The sequence below is a fragment of the Sus scrofa genome, chromosome X (genome assembly GCF_000003025.6).
Source record: "Sus scrofa isolate TJ Tabasco breed Duroc chromosome X, Sscrofa11.1, whole genome shotgun sequence".
In the NCBI taxonomy this organism is placed as follows: Eukaryota; Metazoa; Chordata; class Mammalia; order Artiodactyla; family Suidae; genus Sus; species Sus scrofa.
Window position 1 is genome coordinate 33,080,148 of NC_010461.5, and position 16,112 is coordinate 33,096,259.

At 41.7% G+C, this 16,112-nt stretch overlaps 1 protein-coding gene across 3 annotated transcripts in view; it reads left to right on the forward strand.

The window, feature by feature from the left end:
- PRRG1 (proline rich and Gla domain 1) overlaps positions 1–16,112 on the forward strand; it is a 168,058-nt gene that overhangs the window by 15,649 nt on the left and 136,297 nt on the right. The window contains exon 1 of one of the 3 annotated variants that reach the window (XM_003360253.4): positions 10,972–11,160. The exons of 1 other annotated variant lie outside the window; for it this stretch is intronic. The gene's annotated coding sequence lies outside the window, so the exon portion shown is untranslated. One more of the 3 variants, XM_021079579.1, reaches the window with a different exon arrangement.

The following is a 16,112-nucleotide window of genomic DNA, read 5'->3' on the forward strand; positions in this document are numbered from 1 at the left end:
CGTGTTAGATGCAAAAACAGCATCCTCTATTAGTTTTCAGGTTCATTGAGGATAGGCGTTGTATCCATGTTGCCAAGTACTTCCCAGTTGTAATGAGCAAAGAATCACCTCACGTTTCTTGGATGTGATGAAGGATTACTTAAAGTAGACCTTTCACATCAGTGAGATGTATAAAGCATTCATTGAAAATGAAATAGGTTTTTTACATATCCTTACTTTTTACCGAATTCAGGAAGGTGACAGACTATGCTTTTGGATTACTCTGTCACATAATAAATAAAGTTGGAAGTGAAATGAGCAGTGGGGTGTAGAAAGGTAAAGCTGTACGCTATCCATCATGACCGTATACTAGAAGATATTCTCTTGTATATGTTTTTACAGAGATGTATGGACAGATTGACAGATTGAATTCTGTGTTTATACACTGGATGTTCCAATTCACTTTAAGACACTTTTTAAAATGTGAATATTGGCTTCCTGGATTATCTAACAATTTAAATAAGTTAACCTCCACATACATGGCAGTCATAGTTATTATGTTACTAACGTTTATATTCTGCAGCCAAAAGAAGTTTCCTGTATTCTGATGAAACTCAGTAAATATAAATTTGTTCGTTTATTTAACATCTCCTAAGTATGTCACATATTGCTGAGTATTTTTCCAACATTTTACTATAAAATTTTTCAAGGACACAGAAAATTCAGAAGAATTGTACATGGAACACTCACCACCTAGATTCTACAAATAGCATTTAATTTTACCTGGTTTAACACATTTATCTGTCCATCTGTCCATGACTTCACCCTTGTATCACTCTAAATTATTTCAACAGATTTGAAAGCAGATTGTACATATCCGTATATTCCCCCTACAACACATTAGAATTCACTAGAGGTTGATATTTGACTGTATTTTTTTTTTCTTTTGAGGTAAAATTTCTATATAATAGAATGCAAATGTCTGGAGTGGACCAGTCAATGAGTTTCCACAAGTGCACAAACCTGTGTGCCAAGAATACAAAATATTAATATCATCCCATAAAGTTATCTCATGCCCCCATACCACTTCCCAGCCAATCTCCCAACACCCCATAGAAAATACCATTCTCTTTTTTTCCACTGTAAATGAGTTTTGCCTGCTCTAGCAAAGTCATGTAAATGAAATCATACATACTCTTTCATGTAAGGCTTTCTTCTCGTGGCATATTCTTTTCAGATTCATCCGCATTGTCACTTGTTTCAGGGATTCATTCCTTTTTTATTGCTGAGTAATATCTCATTGTGTGAAGATGTCAGGTTATTTATCCATTGCCTTACTGATGGGCAACTCTGTTTCCAATTTCAGACTATTGTAAATAAAGCTCTTACGAACCTTCTTGTACTAGTCTTTTCTGTACATATTTGTTTTCATTTTTCCTTTTTTTTTTTTTTTTTCTTTTTAGGGCCATACTGTGGCATGTGGAAGTTCTCAGGCTGCCAGCCTATGCCACAGCCACAGTAATGCAGGTTCCGAGCTGGATCTGCGACCTATGCTGGAACCTTAACCCACTGAGCGAGGCCAGAGATGGAACCCACATCCTCATGGACACTATGTCAAGTTCTTAACCCGATGAGCCACAACAGGAACTGCTGTTTTCATTTTTACTGAGTAAATACTGATGAGGAAAACTGGTTATGGAATAAGCATGTGTCTAGTTTTAAAAGAATAATTTTGGAGTTCCTGTTGTGGCACAGTGGAGACGAATCCGACTAGAAACATGAGGTTTCGGGTTCAATCCCTGGCCTCACTCAGTGGGTTAAGGATCTGGCATTGCCGTGAGCTGTGGTGTAGGTTGCAGACATGGCTCAGATCTGGTGTTGCTGTGGCTGTGGCGTAGGCTGGCGGCTATAGTTCTGATTAGACCCCTAGCCTGGGAACCACCATATGCTGCAGGTTCGGCCCTAAAAAAAAAAAAAAAAAAAAAAAAATCATTTCTAATTATGTTCTAGCATATAAAACATAATAGACTTTTATTTAAAAGAAAAATTTCTTTTAAAACTAGACACATGCTTACTCCATAAACAAACAGCCAGATCGTTCTCCAAAGTAGTTGTATGGTGTTTCACTTCCATACAACTACTCCCACCAACAATGTGCGAATGTTCTGATGATTCCATATCTTCAATAAAATTTGGTGGTGTTAATCTTTTTCATTTTAGCCAAACTGGTGGGTGTGTTGTATTAGCTAATAATGGTTTTATTTTGCATATTCCTGATGACTGACGATGTTGGACTCATTGTCATGTGCTCATGGGGCCATTCGTATCTCTTCCTTAGTGAGAGTTCTATCAACATTTTTGTTGATTTTTAAATTGAATTTTTCTTACTATTCAGTCTCAGAAAGTCTGTATGGATGTTGATAACCAGTATTTTGTGAAATATATGTTTTGCAAATTTTTCTGCCAGTCTGAAGATTATTCATTAATTTTTGAAATGATATCACTTGATGAGCAAAAGGTTTAAATTTTCATGAAGTCTAATTCATCATCATTTTCATTTATGGTTATTGCTTTCTTTGCCTGTCTTAGAAATCTTTGCCTACCTCCAAGTCACAAAGATATTCTGTGTTTTCATATAAAAGATTTATGGCTTTACTTTGTACATTTAGATCTCTGTTCTATCTCAAATTAACTTTTTGTGTGAAGTAGGAATCAAGCTTCAATTTCTGTGCATATGGACACCCAGTTGTTCCAGCATAATTTATGGAAAAGGTTTTCCTGTCCCCAACAGATTGCCTTGGCTACTTTGTCAAACATTAAATGACCATACACGTGGGAAATTTCTAGGCTCTCTCTTTAATTCTATTGATATTTTTTTTTTGGTCCCTATGCCAGACTGTCTTTATTACTATGACAGTGTAGTAGGTGTTAAAGGTCAGTTACTATAAGTCAAGTCCTCTAAGTTTGTTCTTCTTTATCAAAATTGCTTTGGATAATTTGGATTCTTTTTTTTGGTCTTTTGCCTTTTTGGGGCCGCGCCTGCAATATATGGAGGTTCCCAGGCTAGGGGTCTAATTGGAGCTACAGCTGCTGGCCTAAGCCAGAGCCACAGCAACACCAGATCCAAGCCACGTCTGTGACCTACACCACAGCTCACGTCAACGCCAGATCCATAACCCACTGAGCGAGACCAGGAATTGAACACAAAACTTCATGGTTCCTAGTAGGATTCGTTTCTGCTGAGCCATGATGGAAACTCTCCATGGATTCTTCCTTTTCATTTCTTATATCTTTGTTTTCCTATGTCCCTTTTATAATCAGTTTGACTATGTTTTTAGGTCTGCTGGGGTTATGATTTGAAGTGTGATGAGTCTAAAATCAAAATTGGGAGAAATATATCTTAACATTATTGAGTCTTCCAATACATGAACATGGTATAGCTTTCCATTTAGTATGGTCTTTCTGAATTTCCATGAGCAGTTCTTTGTAGTTAACAATAAAGAGGTCTTGCATATCCTTTGTATCCCTGACCACTTTATAGTTTCTGATGTTATTGTAAATTAAATTGTTTTATTTTCTAATTGTGTTCTAGCCTATAAAACACAATTGATTTTTATTTCCAAATATATAGATACTTGTCTAGAAATCTGTTGTACATATTTTTAATTTAATCTCTTTGTAGTCAGAGTACATACTCTGTATGATTTAATTCCTTTTATTAACCTTAGGTTTATGACCCATCATATGGTCTATCATGCTAAATGTATATTTACCAAGATTTTTTGACAAGATACAAAAGGAATAGAAACATTAAACTCTGCTTTCTTGCAGTTTACTGACCACATGGGAGTTAAAAACATAAATGCATAGAACAATATGACAAAGTCCAGAAAAACTAAATTATATCATCAGTAGGGATCAACCTCATAAGTGATGAAAAGTCTTAAAGGAAAGGATTTATTAGAGTAGGGACTCAAGGAATTTGCTTGTGGTGCAGTGGGTTAAGGATATGGCGCTGTCACTGCAGCAGCTGTGGCGCACTGCCGTGGCACACATTCATTCCCTGGGCCAGGAACTTCCACATGCCTCAGGCATGGCCAAAAAAAAAAAAAAAAAAAAAGAGTAAGAGCAAAAGAGTAGGAGCTCAAGATATGCACCCCTCCTTCTTGCTGGACATAAATGTTTGAGCCAATTCTTTTTTTTTTTTTTTTTTGTCTTTTTGCCATTTCTTGGGCTGCTCCTGCGGCATATGGAGGTTCCTAGGCTAGGGGTCCAATCGGAGCTGTAGCCGCCAGCCTACGCCAGAGCCACAGCAACGTGGGATCCGAGCCACGTCTGCAGCCTACTCCACAGCTCACGGCAACACTGGATCCTTTAACCCACTGAGCAAGGCCAGGGACCAAACCTGCAACCTCATGGTTCTTAGTCGGATTCGTTAACCACTGCGCCACGATGGGAACTCCTGAGCCAATTCTTGAAGCAAGTTCTGGGCACAAAGTATTAGGTTGGAAGTTGGAGAACTAATAAGTGAAATGATTAAGGGATTATAAAAGGATTTGGCACGTCATGAGAGGAAGACAGCATGGAATCTTATTTCCTTTTTCTTCTTTTCCCACAAGAACTTTTTTTTTTCCTTTTCTCATGCATTTATTTTTTTTAAATTGTAATCAATTGTTATTTCCCCAATATATATTTTTTTCTACTGTATAGCATGGTGACCCAGTTACACATACATGTATACATTCTTTTTTCTCACATTATCATGTTCCATCATAGGTGACTAGACCTAGTTCCCAGAGCTACACAGCAGGATCTCATTGCTAATCCATTCCAAAGACAACAGTCTCCGTCTATTAACCCCAAGCTCCCAATCCACGCCCTCCCTCCCCCTCCCCCTCCCCCTTGGCAACCACAAGTCTATTCTCCAAGTCCATGATTTTCTTTTCTGTGGAAAGTTTCCTTTGTGCCATATATTAGATTCCAGAGATAAGTGGTATCATATGGTATTTGTCTTTCTCTTTCTGACTTATTTCACTCAATATGAGAGTCTCCAGTTCCATCCATGTTGCTGCAAATGACATTATTTTGTTCTTTTTAATGGCTGAGTAGTATTCCATTGTGTATATATACCACGTCTTCCTAATCCAGTCATCTATCAGTGAACATTTGGGTTGTTTCTATGTCTTGGCTATTGTGAATAGAGCTGCAATGAACATGCAGGTGCATGTGTCTTTTTTAAGGAAAGTAGTGTCCGGATATATGCCCAAGAGTGGGATTGCTGGGTCATATGGTAGTTCTATGTATAGATTTCTAAGGTACCTCCATACTGTTCTCCACAGTGGTTGTACCAACTTACATTCCCACCAATAGGTCAGGAGGGTTCCCTTTTTTCCACCGCCCCTCCAACATTTGTTATTTGTGGACTTATGAATGATGGCCATTCTAACTGGGGTGAGGTGGTATCTCATGGAAGTTCTGATGTGCATTTCTCTAATAATCAGGGATGTTGAGCATTTTTTCATGTGGTTGTTGGTCCCATCTGTGTATCTTCCTTGAAGAAATATCTATTCAGGTCTTTTGCCCATTTTTCAATTGGATTGTTGGCTTTTTTGTTGTTGAGTTGTATAAGTTGTTTGTTTTAGAGATTAAGCCCTTGTCTGTTGCTCCATTTGAAACTATTTTCTCCCATTCTGTCAGTTGTCTTTTTGTTTTCTTTTTGGTTTCCTTTGCTGTGCAAAAGCTTTTCCGTTTGATTAGGTCCCATTGGCTTATTTTCACTTTTATTTCTGTTGCCTTGGGAGACTGACCTGAGAAAATATTCATGAAGTTGATGTCAGAGAATGTTTTGTCTATGATCTCTTCCAGGAGTTTGATGGTGTCTTGTCTTACATTTAAGTCTTTAAGCCATTTTGAGTTTATTTTCGTGCATGGTGTGAGGGTGTGTTCTAGTTTCATTGCTTTGCATGCAGTTGTCCAGGTTTTCCAGCAATACTTGCTGAAAAGACTTTTTCCCATTTTATGTTCTTGCCTCCCTTGTCAAGAATTTTTTCTAACCTAGGATTTGTGAAGCTATGTAATTAATGGCAGAACTACATTGCCAAAAAGGTCTTGGTGAAGAGAAATATTCAGGCATAGAGTAGAGGGGGGTGCAGGCACTAGGAGAGCAAGGGGAGTAGCCACAATTAATTTACTTTGCATAGGCCAGGAAGACCTAGTGGGTAACTTTTGAGCTGGGTCTTTAAGAATATACCTGCCACATTGAGAGAATAGAAAATCCTAATAGCTTGAAAGTATAAGACAGATACAGAGAGCTGCTTAGGTAGAGAGTAGAGGGAGGAATTTGTAAAGGTGCCCTAGAGTCGGAATTAGAAAATTTGTGCTTAAAGAGTTTGTATTTTCTGTTTAAGTGGATGGGAGTCATGGACTGTCTAAAGCTATCTGGCGGAACTGAAAAGGGTGGATAGGATTTGGGAGAAACTAAAGACAGAGAAACTAGTTAGTTGGTAGACCATCTTAGGTCAGGTGATTGATGATGAATCTGAAGTGAGGCAGGAAAGAGTCATTAAAAGGTAAGACCTGGAGTTCCCTTCGTGGCTCAGTGATTAACAAATCCAATGAGGAACCATGAGGTTGCAGGTTTGATCCCTGGCCTCATTCAGTGGGTTAAGGATCTGAGCTGTGGTGTAGGTCGCAGGTGTGGCTCGGATCCCGAGTTGCTGTGGCTGTGGTGTAGGCCGGCAGCTATAACTCTGATTAGATCCCTAGCCTGGGAACCTCCATATGCTGCGGTTGCGGCCCTAGATAAAAATTAAATAAATAAAAATTTAAAAAGGTAAGACCTGAGGGAGGTAGAATGAGCAGACAAACTACGGATAGAAAAGGAGTCATGGGTGAATGTCCCATTTCTTTCTTTCTTTTTTCTTTTCTTTTTCCTGAGCCCACAGCATATGGAATTTCCCAGGCCAGGGATTGAACTCAGCCACAGGAGTGACTCAGTCACAGAAGTGACCCGGGCCACTGTAATGACAACACCACATCCTTAACCCACAAAGGAACTTTGAGTTTCGCATTTCTGATGTGTGACGGGGCACATGGGAGTTTCATTACAGGGAAAGAAACTGTAGGACAAAAGGCAGAGTTTGGAAGAAAAACTGAGTTTCATTTCTCATCGATGGAGGAGGAAAGATCTATTAATTTTAACCATAGCTCTGAAGATTAGAAGTGGGAGGGCTAGAGATTAGATTTGCAAGTCATTAATATTTACCGGGCAGCAAACAGAGAACCGGAACTACACCCACCTGGTGTGTCTTAGGGAGCCTGGACTATTGAATGAGAAAAAGGCTGAGATAACTTGTGAGTCCCCTTCTGGGCCTTTGAGTAACTATTAAGAGGGAAGAGGATAACCAGGAGATGGAGTGCTAGTGAAGCAGACAGCCTGGCAATACCACCTCGGATGGTTTGGTCCTTAAACTTGCTTGATTTCTTAAACAAGAGGCATCTCATAAAAAAGCAATCGTGGGAGGAAATTAAGCTCACGTCATGTATTAAGGAGAACATCTGAGGGTTTATGCAAGAGAAACCAATCTGCGCTAGCTTCAGTAAAATAAAACTTTCTTATGAGAATGCAGTGGTGCTTCATAGAAGTCAAGGGTAAGAATGCCACTATAACTTGGAGGTGGACAGCCACTGAGAATCCAGCCTTGGGTCCACTCTATTTCCCTCTTTTCTTTGTCTCTTCCCTCTTTTAACTAGTTTTTTTCTCTTTCTTCTGATGGCATTAACTCCTAAATTGATGTTATGGCTCCAGACACCCAGTGTTACCAATTCCCCCTCCCCATTCTAAGTCCCCAGGCAAGTTCTCTGATTGGCCCAGCATGGGTGAGATGCTCCATCCTGATCCAATCAAGTGTGTGTGTGTGTGTGTGTGTGTGTGTGTGTGTGTGTGTTTAGGGGCCAGTGGACTCCAGGCCAGTTAAATCATAATATCTGGGGATGGGATCCAGACATCACTATTTGTTACAGGTGTCCCAGTTCTGGAACCAAGGCCTTAGGTTCTGTTATTTTTATGAAAATAAAGACTGTGGTAGGGTTAATAATGCCCTCCCCCACCACCGGCCATGTCCATGGGTTAATACCCAGAACCTGTGCAAGTATTACATTACACAGCAAAGAGGAATTGAAGATGGGATTAGAGGTGCTAATAAACTGACCTTAAAATAAGGAGATGATTTTGGATTATTGGGGGGCTGCCAGTATAATCACAGGGGTCCTTAAATGTGGAAGAAGTAGGCAGAATTGTGTCTGAGAGAAATGTCATTGCTGACTTTGAAGATGGAAGGGGACCATGACCCAAGGCATGTGGGTGGTGTCTGGAAAGTGGAAAATCAAGAAAGAGGAATCTCCCTTTGATCCTCCATAAAGGAATTCAACCCTGCTAACACCTTAATTTTAGCCCAGTTGTGACCCTTTTCAGATTTCTGACCTCTAGAGCTGTAATACATTTGTGTTATTTCAAGCCACTAAGTTTGTGGCGGTGGTGTGTTTTGTTTTGTTTTAACAGCAGCCATAGAAAACCAATAGAGACATTATTGAAAAGACTGGTTGGTACTTGAATAAATGAGAGAGCAATCAAAGATAATCCCAAGGCTGTATTCCTTAAATACAGTTGTTCTGGGATGAACATTTCTTTTTTTTTTCTTTTTAGGGCCGCACCTGCAGCTTATGAAGGTTCCCAGGCTAGGGGTCCAATCAGAGCTGTAGCCGCCGGCCTTACACCCCAGCCACAGCAACGCCAGATCTGAGCCACGTCTGCAGCCTACGCCACAGCTCACGGCAACGCTGGATCCTTAACCCACTGAGCAAGGCTGGGGATCGAACCTGTATCCTCATGGATGCTAGTCAGATTCGTTAACCACTGAGCCCCAGCAGGAACTCCAAGGATGAACATTGCTTTTTGTTCTCTCTAGACCTTCTCTTCTGAAAACAGCATCTCCTTCTATAATTTAGAAATTTTCTCATTTTCTCTTCCAACTCTGTGGTTCTACTTGGGTTACACCTGCACTTTCTCTCCAAGAATTGTTATATTACTTGGCCTCACCCAGTCATGCTCTTTATCTGGTATTCCAAAAACTAGACTTTGGAAAGAGGGGCATTCTGTCTGGTAACAACTTGGTAGGTATGAGCTCACTCTTTGTCAGAGGCCATGGTTCCAAGCCTACAGAGCATGACTTTCAGAGGGTCTGAAGAATGACCCCTTCCAAGAGAGGGAGGGTTGAGAGGCTAACCTGGAATTTGAAGCATTCAGTTACTGATTCCATTTATTCCCAAGGCCAGTCATAGACTTGCCCTTTCGCAACTTGGGTTACACAATAACTTTTCTCTTTTTGCCTAAGCTATTTTATGTTAGTTTTCATCACTTCATCAAAATATTCAGACAAATTCAGACATAAAATAAGAAAATAAATCTGGTAGCCAAATGGAAGTGAACAAACGTATATACATTTCTATTAGAGATGCAAACATTGTCTTTATTAATAACCCAGTTTTGTTTTTCCTTTTAGCACTTTCTGTACGTGAAACACTTTATCAGTGAAATGACTAGGACAAGGTCCTACTTCTAGGCACTTAGAGATTTATTCAGCCTACAGAGTCTGTGTCTGCATTTGCCAGTATAGAGACCCTCTTACAATATGTCCTGACTATAATTCCCCTAATGCTAACTTGACAAATGCAAAGCAGAAATGACTTCAGAAAGCCTGGTTTGTAAAATAACACAAACAGAAAAACCACAAAGGTTAATGGGGAGGATTTCAGGAAATTTAGATCTCTAAGGGCAATTACCAGTCTCTCCTCAAAAATGTCCCTTTCCCTTTTCAGTCAAAACGCTTGCTGGGAAGGACTATTGGTGTGGCCCTGTGGCAATTCTTTTATTCTTAATAAGCCACATGTTTCTCAGTTCCATCATAACTAAAGTAAAAAGAAGAAAGGAAAAGTAATTTCAAATAAATCACTTCGGGCCCGCAAGGCAAGCCACTTTGGATTCACTCAGGTGTGTTTATTTTAATAGCTGCTCTGAAGGCACGTGAGATACCACAGCTGACCAGATTTTAAACACAAAAGCATGGAACTTAAAACTAAGCACACATGCAGCATGGAATAATAATCAAGTTAGGCTTCTTAAAATGCCAAGTGCCAGAAAACCTGAAACCAATAGGGTAAAATCCACAGGACAACACAAGCGGAATATTCTGTTTCTCAGAGAGACTTTTAAGAAGCCCAAATTTTGAGGTGGCTCCCTAAAAAGTAGGGTCACTCATGGGTCTTATTTGACAACATGTGTTCTTCCCAAAGTAGTCAGGTAGGTTTATTTAAGACTCTTTTTTAAAGAAAAAGCAGATGTTGTCAGCAGTAGGCCAGAACCAGCAAGAGTTTGGTCTCAGGGAAAGGGCTGAGCTGTAGCAGTGGGCAACGCTTGGAAAGTCGCTAACCACGGTCTGGGATCACAGACAGAGGAGATATGTTAACTAGGATGCCCTGCACTGGCGCTCTGCGAGTGAGCAATTTCTCTGCCGCTCACCTCTGGAGGGCTGAGGTTTGCGCGCAATGAGGAGAGAGGCCAGTGGGCGGGTGGGACAACGTGTGGGGAGATAGGCATGCAAAAAGGTGAAAGGCTGCCGAGGATCTAGGGTGGCTCCAGGGAGAGGCGCGGTGACCCTGGGTGGTGGTGGGGGTGCGGGGGCGCTGGCTAGCTTGGCCCCGCGCCAAACTGGGATTTTCGAAGTGTGAGTGTGTGGGGGGTGCACCCCGGGCCCTCGACGACTTATCCGCCAGTGTTACACACATGCCTCTGCGGTGGAAAACAGCCCCGACCAGGTGCCTAGAGCGATAGGTCTTCTGGACCGGGGCGGCGAGGGCCCCGCCCCTCTGTTTCCCACCCTGCCTGGCCCCGCCTCTCCTCTCCTAACCCCGCCCGGGCCCCGCCCTCGCCACTTCCCACCGCCCTTTCCGTCGGCTCCAGGCTCTAGGCTCGGAACGGGTTTGGGGAAGGTGGGAGCGCGCAGGCGCAGTTGGCGGCTGGCAGAGCGCGGAGTAGCGGCGCGGGGTGCGCGGTGAGTGCTGTGGCCGCGCGGGGCTCGGAGACGGGGAACCTGGTTCTGGCCGAGCGTCCCAGGAAGGATCGAGGTAGGTGCTGGTGACTCCCCGGGGAGCCTTCGGTCCAGTAAGGAGAAACCTGCCAGACGTGCTGGCAGCTGGGTTGGCGCGCTGCCGGAGGGTGTCCGGCCCTGGCCGCGTGCGGAACGGAGTGCGTGGTGGCGGGAGCCGGCGAGGATCTGTTTGAGGAGAGAAATAGAAGGAAAGGGCTCCAGAGGCTGGAAGTCAGGACTCAAGCTTGGCAGGACCGGGAGGTTCGCCAAGAGCGCTGGAGGGTGTCCCAGCTTCAAGTTCGGTATCCCCCGGTTGGTGCCCCTGAGCGGCGAGCGTCCCAGGCCTATCCCTTCCCCCGGCTGCCGTCTTGGAGTACGGAGTTGCCAGGAACATTCCTCATCGCGAGGGGAAGAGGATTTGGAGGAGGTGGGCTGTCGCCCCAGGCTAGTGCCAAGGAGGGCGTGGCATTCGTGTGACTTTCTTCACCCCGCCCCCGGGAATGTGTGGGTCTTCTGGTACAGTGTGCTCAGGGACGTTTTAACAAAGGCTGTGACTGTTTTCTAGGCAGTGGCGGGTGACAGCGGGGGTGGGTCAGTGGAGGGGGGCGCACGAGGTCGCGGTGCGGCAGTGGGGGACCGGGAAGCAAGAAGGGGGCAGGCATGGGGGGGCGTAGAAGGAAGGGAACAACCCTCCTGCCTCAGCGTTTTCCTCCTTCCTGGTCCGCTGATTTTGATCAGTGGTAGAAACAGCCTCGGGAGAGAGATGAGTGGAAATTAGTGTGTGTGTTCAGGGCCATTGGTTTTGTAATTGAGCTGTTGATGTATTTTCTAAGTGTCCCTTCAGGAGAAAGGCGAAACTGATGGAATTTAAGAGGAAATAATTGAACGGAAGGATGAAGAGGTGCAGTGTCAAAACTTAAAAACTATTAATGCCTTGAGATAGTCATAGTACAGATTAAGCCAAACTTTTAAGGATGTGGAGGTGTGAAAGTCAGGGTAAGTGGAAAGTTAATTAGGGTGCGGTTGATTGTTGCAGTCAAGAGTGGATTGTGTGGTGTGTATACATGTTGCCAAGTTCTTTGGCACATTCACTTTAGAACCTTTAAAAACGATATTAGGGATATAAAACACCAGGGCAAATACTGTAAATTTGGATAAGGTTACAAGGCTTTTGTTTTCAAATTTAGGATCTTTAGGAAAAGTAGTAAATGTGTTCCCAAGCATAGATGTTGATATTTTTACTCATTTGTTTAACTTAATACAATTAAACAAACTGAACTTCCTCCTCCTCCACCCCTTTCCCTTGATTGTGAGTCCTGTATTATAAACATTTACTTTCAGATCTGAAGTGTGTTTAAAGGCACAGCCAACTGCCAACCCCCAAATCGTGAAGTGATCAGAATTTCTTCTTGTGTTATTGTCATTTTACTTTTTCTGTTACTCCTATTTTAAGTTAAATGCCACTGGCATTACCAAAGTGTGGGAGGGAAGCGTTAAGGATACCTTCTCTCTTTTCCAGGGCCTGATGAACTCCTCTCCATCCTTTCAGACTCAGCCCAGTTCACCACTTGGAAAAATTTCTCAAATAGCTCAGAATGAATTAATCTCCTCCCTTTCTGTTCAACTGATACACTGGCCTTATTTCTCTCTTGCTACTAGAACCTCGGTCTTCTGTGTTACCCCACTATCTAGGGCTATTGGGTATGTACTAAATGCCTAATAAATGCCCTTACAGTTTGATGTTAATAAATGCTGTTAGGTAGTAATTAAGATCACCTAATGTTAATGGGATAATAGAAATTCAGAAAGCTAAAATTATATTTAATATTTTTGGACAACATTAATTGCAATGTGAATAAGAAATAAGTATGGAAATACATTTCCATGTATTAGTCCGTGGAATCCTTCTAAAAGAAGGCAAAACCACCATCAGAAAAAGGCCAGTTTTTTTTTAAAAGGTCAACTTGTGATACTGAAACCAGTGAAAAGTCAACATGACATGAAGATTTGTAGAAAGACACAAATAGGGTGCCTCTTTGCTGCTGGAATTTAGGAAATTTGTAGTGGATCAAGCTGGCAAGATGGGATCTTCTGAAGGCTAATATAACTGAAGAACCTGTAACCTATTATTCAATTAAGGAGATTAATCAGTCGTATTATACTCCCGAATCTCAAGGTGTCTCGAGCATTTGGCTAACGAGTCTCTTTCACATTGTAGTGCCTTTAATAGGCTTGGCCTGACTCTTCCTGCCAGCCAGTTCTCTCAACTCCATCAGCATCGTTAGCCTTCCAGTCACCTCTGGCTGATAAGAGGAATTATCTTCCTCTTGCTCCTTACCACTCAGGCACATCACCCCCACACCTAGCTTTCATCTGCTAAATGGATTTACCCATTGGAGAGAATATCATGAGCCAATGATTATTCAATGTATAAGTAAATAGAATTGAGACTTCTAAAAATGAGTCAGGATTGGAAGTTCTCTGTGGCACAGCAGGTTAAGGACCTGGGGTTGCCACTGCAGCTGTGACACAGGCCACAGCTGTGGCGAGGGTTCAATCCCAGGCCCAGGAACTTCCACATGCCATGGGTACAGCCCCAAAATAAAAATAAAAAATAAAAGTCATAAAATGAAGCAGGGTCGGCTACTTGATTAGTCCAGGTTTCTGTGCCTGCAAAGCAGAAAACCTATTTTGGCTTTGAGTAAACGTCTAAGTTTTCTCCCCTCACTTAACATAGCTCCTCTCTACCTAAATGTAAAAGCTCTTCATTTCACTTTTTGAAATATATGGTATCAACAACCCCCCCACACAAATGAAGTGCCTGATTTTTATGAGTAAAATTTGGGACTCAGAATGAATGGCATCCATTAAATTTCTTTTTTATGAAAGTTCTACATCCTCTGTGGTCTGTAGACTCATAGAAAGAAAATATTCCCACCGCTGTGATTAAGGCTTCCTACTTTAAACTTTCCTCACCTAGACTTCCTCCCATAGACGTTCCTCTAATTCTTTGACCGGTCAACCTCAGTCACTTCCCCTGAGTCATCTTCTTGGGGTTCTGTCCAAGACTCACTCTTTCCTACTCTGTGCAGGAGGCAGTAGTGTGGTGGGCAGGAGCATGAGATGTGGAGGCAAGATGTTCCACATTTTTCTTTAAGTGTCAGTGTCCTCATCTGTGAAAATGATAATACCTGATAAGTGAGATCTGGTGTATTAATGGCTTATCATAATATCTGGTACATACTAATTGCCCTAAAAATGGTAGCTGTCATTATACGCAATTGCCATTTCTTACAACTGAAATTTCAGTAGCAATTAATTTCAAAATAAGGACATATCGACATCTGCTCTGTTCCAGCTTCAGTTCTGTGATGGTAGAGTCCTCTTATATACATAAAACAGGCGTCTTAGCACAGTGGTTCTCAAACCTCAGCATGCACAATAATCACAAAAATGCATAGATTTCTGAGCCTCACCGCTAGAGTTTCTGATGTCTGAGTCAACGTCTGAGAATTTTCATTTCTTACAAGTTTCCAAATGATAGTGATGCTGCTGACCATCAGATCACATTGAGTGGCACTGATCTAGATGGCATTAGGACACGGTGGCAGGAAGGAAGTGAAAGGAGACCAAAAGACAAAAAGTTATTAAAGAGAGGAGTGTGCTTAAAGCTGATGGCATAAGATAGCTTGTGAAGTTTGGAAAAGATAGGACTAAGAGAACACAGTTGGTTTTGGTGACCCGGAGTCTTGTTTTGTTTTTTCATGTGTATCAGTTACAGAGGGTCGATTTAATTATACTACTCAGTTGGTGGAATTTTATCATTATTACGACTAGGAAAAACATACCGCAGGTATTTGAGGTGATAGTTCTTAATCTGGGATGTGCATTTGACTCTGTTAGGGAGCTGTTTTCACCAATAGACTTAAACGTTTAGTGCCCTTCCTCCCAGTGCAGACTCATCAAACTTCAGAGTGTGGAACCAGCACATGAAAAAATACCAGGAGCTTTTCCTGAATACCCTGGTTAAGAAACGCTCTTTTGAATCGTGGTGGTCAGGAAGGAGAAGTGGTAAAAGTAAATTGTTTTTTTTTTTTTGTTAAATTGTTGATGAAGGGAGGAGGGAATTAAAAAAACTGGAGTTTGAGAATTTTCAACAATCAAAGAAATTGGAATATGTCAAGAAGTGAAAAGCCTGCTGGAGTGTTTGAAGGTGTCATAAGGAGATATAATTGAGGAAATAGAGAACTGGACACAGAGATAGGAGGGAATGGAGCGGGGACCAAGATAATAGCAGGGAAAAGAATGAAGAAAAATCAATCTAAAGGTAGAGAGGGGAGCAGTCGAAGGAATATTCTGTAAGGGCAGCTTGTTTACACACTACTGTTCTTCAGTGGAACTTAAATAGTCCGTGAACTCCATGGATTTTTCAAGTTTAATATTGTTGGTAAATAAACTCGTCAGTTCAGCTATTCCAGCTACCTCTAATGGTTACACAATTGTGTTTTTTCACAACTTTTCTCATTTAGAAGAATTTTTTTTTGAAATTAAGTCCAGACACACTGTGCTGTAATGCTTTTGTCCAAGCCCTTGCTATAATATCGACGTATCATCAGTATGTACATGATTATTATTCAACAAATGTTTGTGTGCCTCTCAATTGCCAGGCATTGTTCTAAGCACTTAAGGATAGAGCAGTGAATAAAATCTGTGTATTCTGTTGGCTATTTCTGTCTTCAAGGAACTTACATCCTTTCCGAGGGAGGCTGAGGATAAGTTAAATAAAAAAATGTAAGTGCACATGTGTTGTGAGCTTTCTATATATACATATGTATGTGTTTGTGTGATTGTGTGTGTGTGTGTGTAGTTATGTAGTGTTGTATTCTTCAGAGAACTACGAAGTGGGGAAAATGAATAATAGGGGAGCATCTATAGGTTTTCACGTTTAGGTGAACGGGATCTGTTGGAGGTGGTGATCAGGCAGGACTT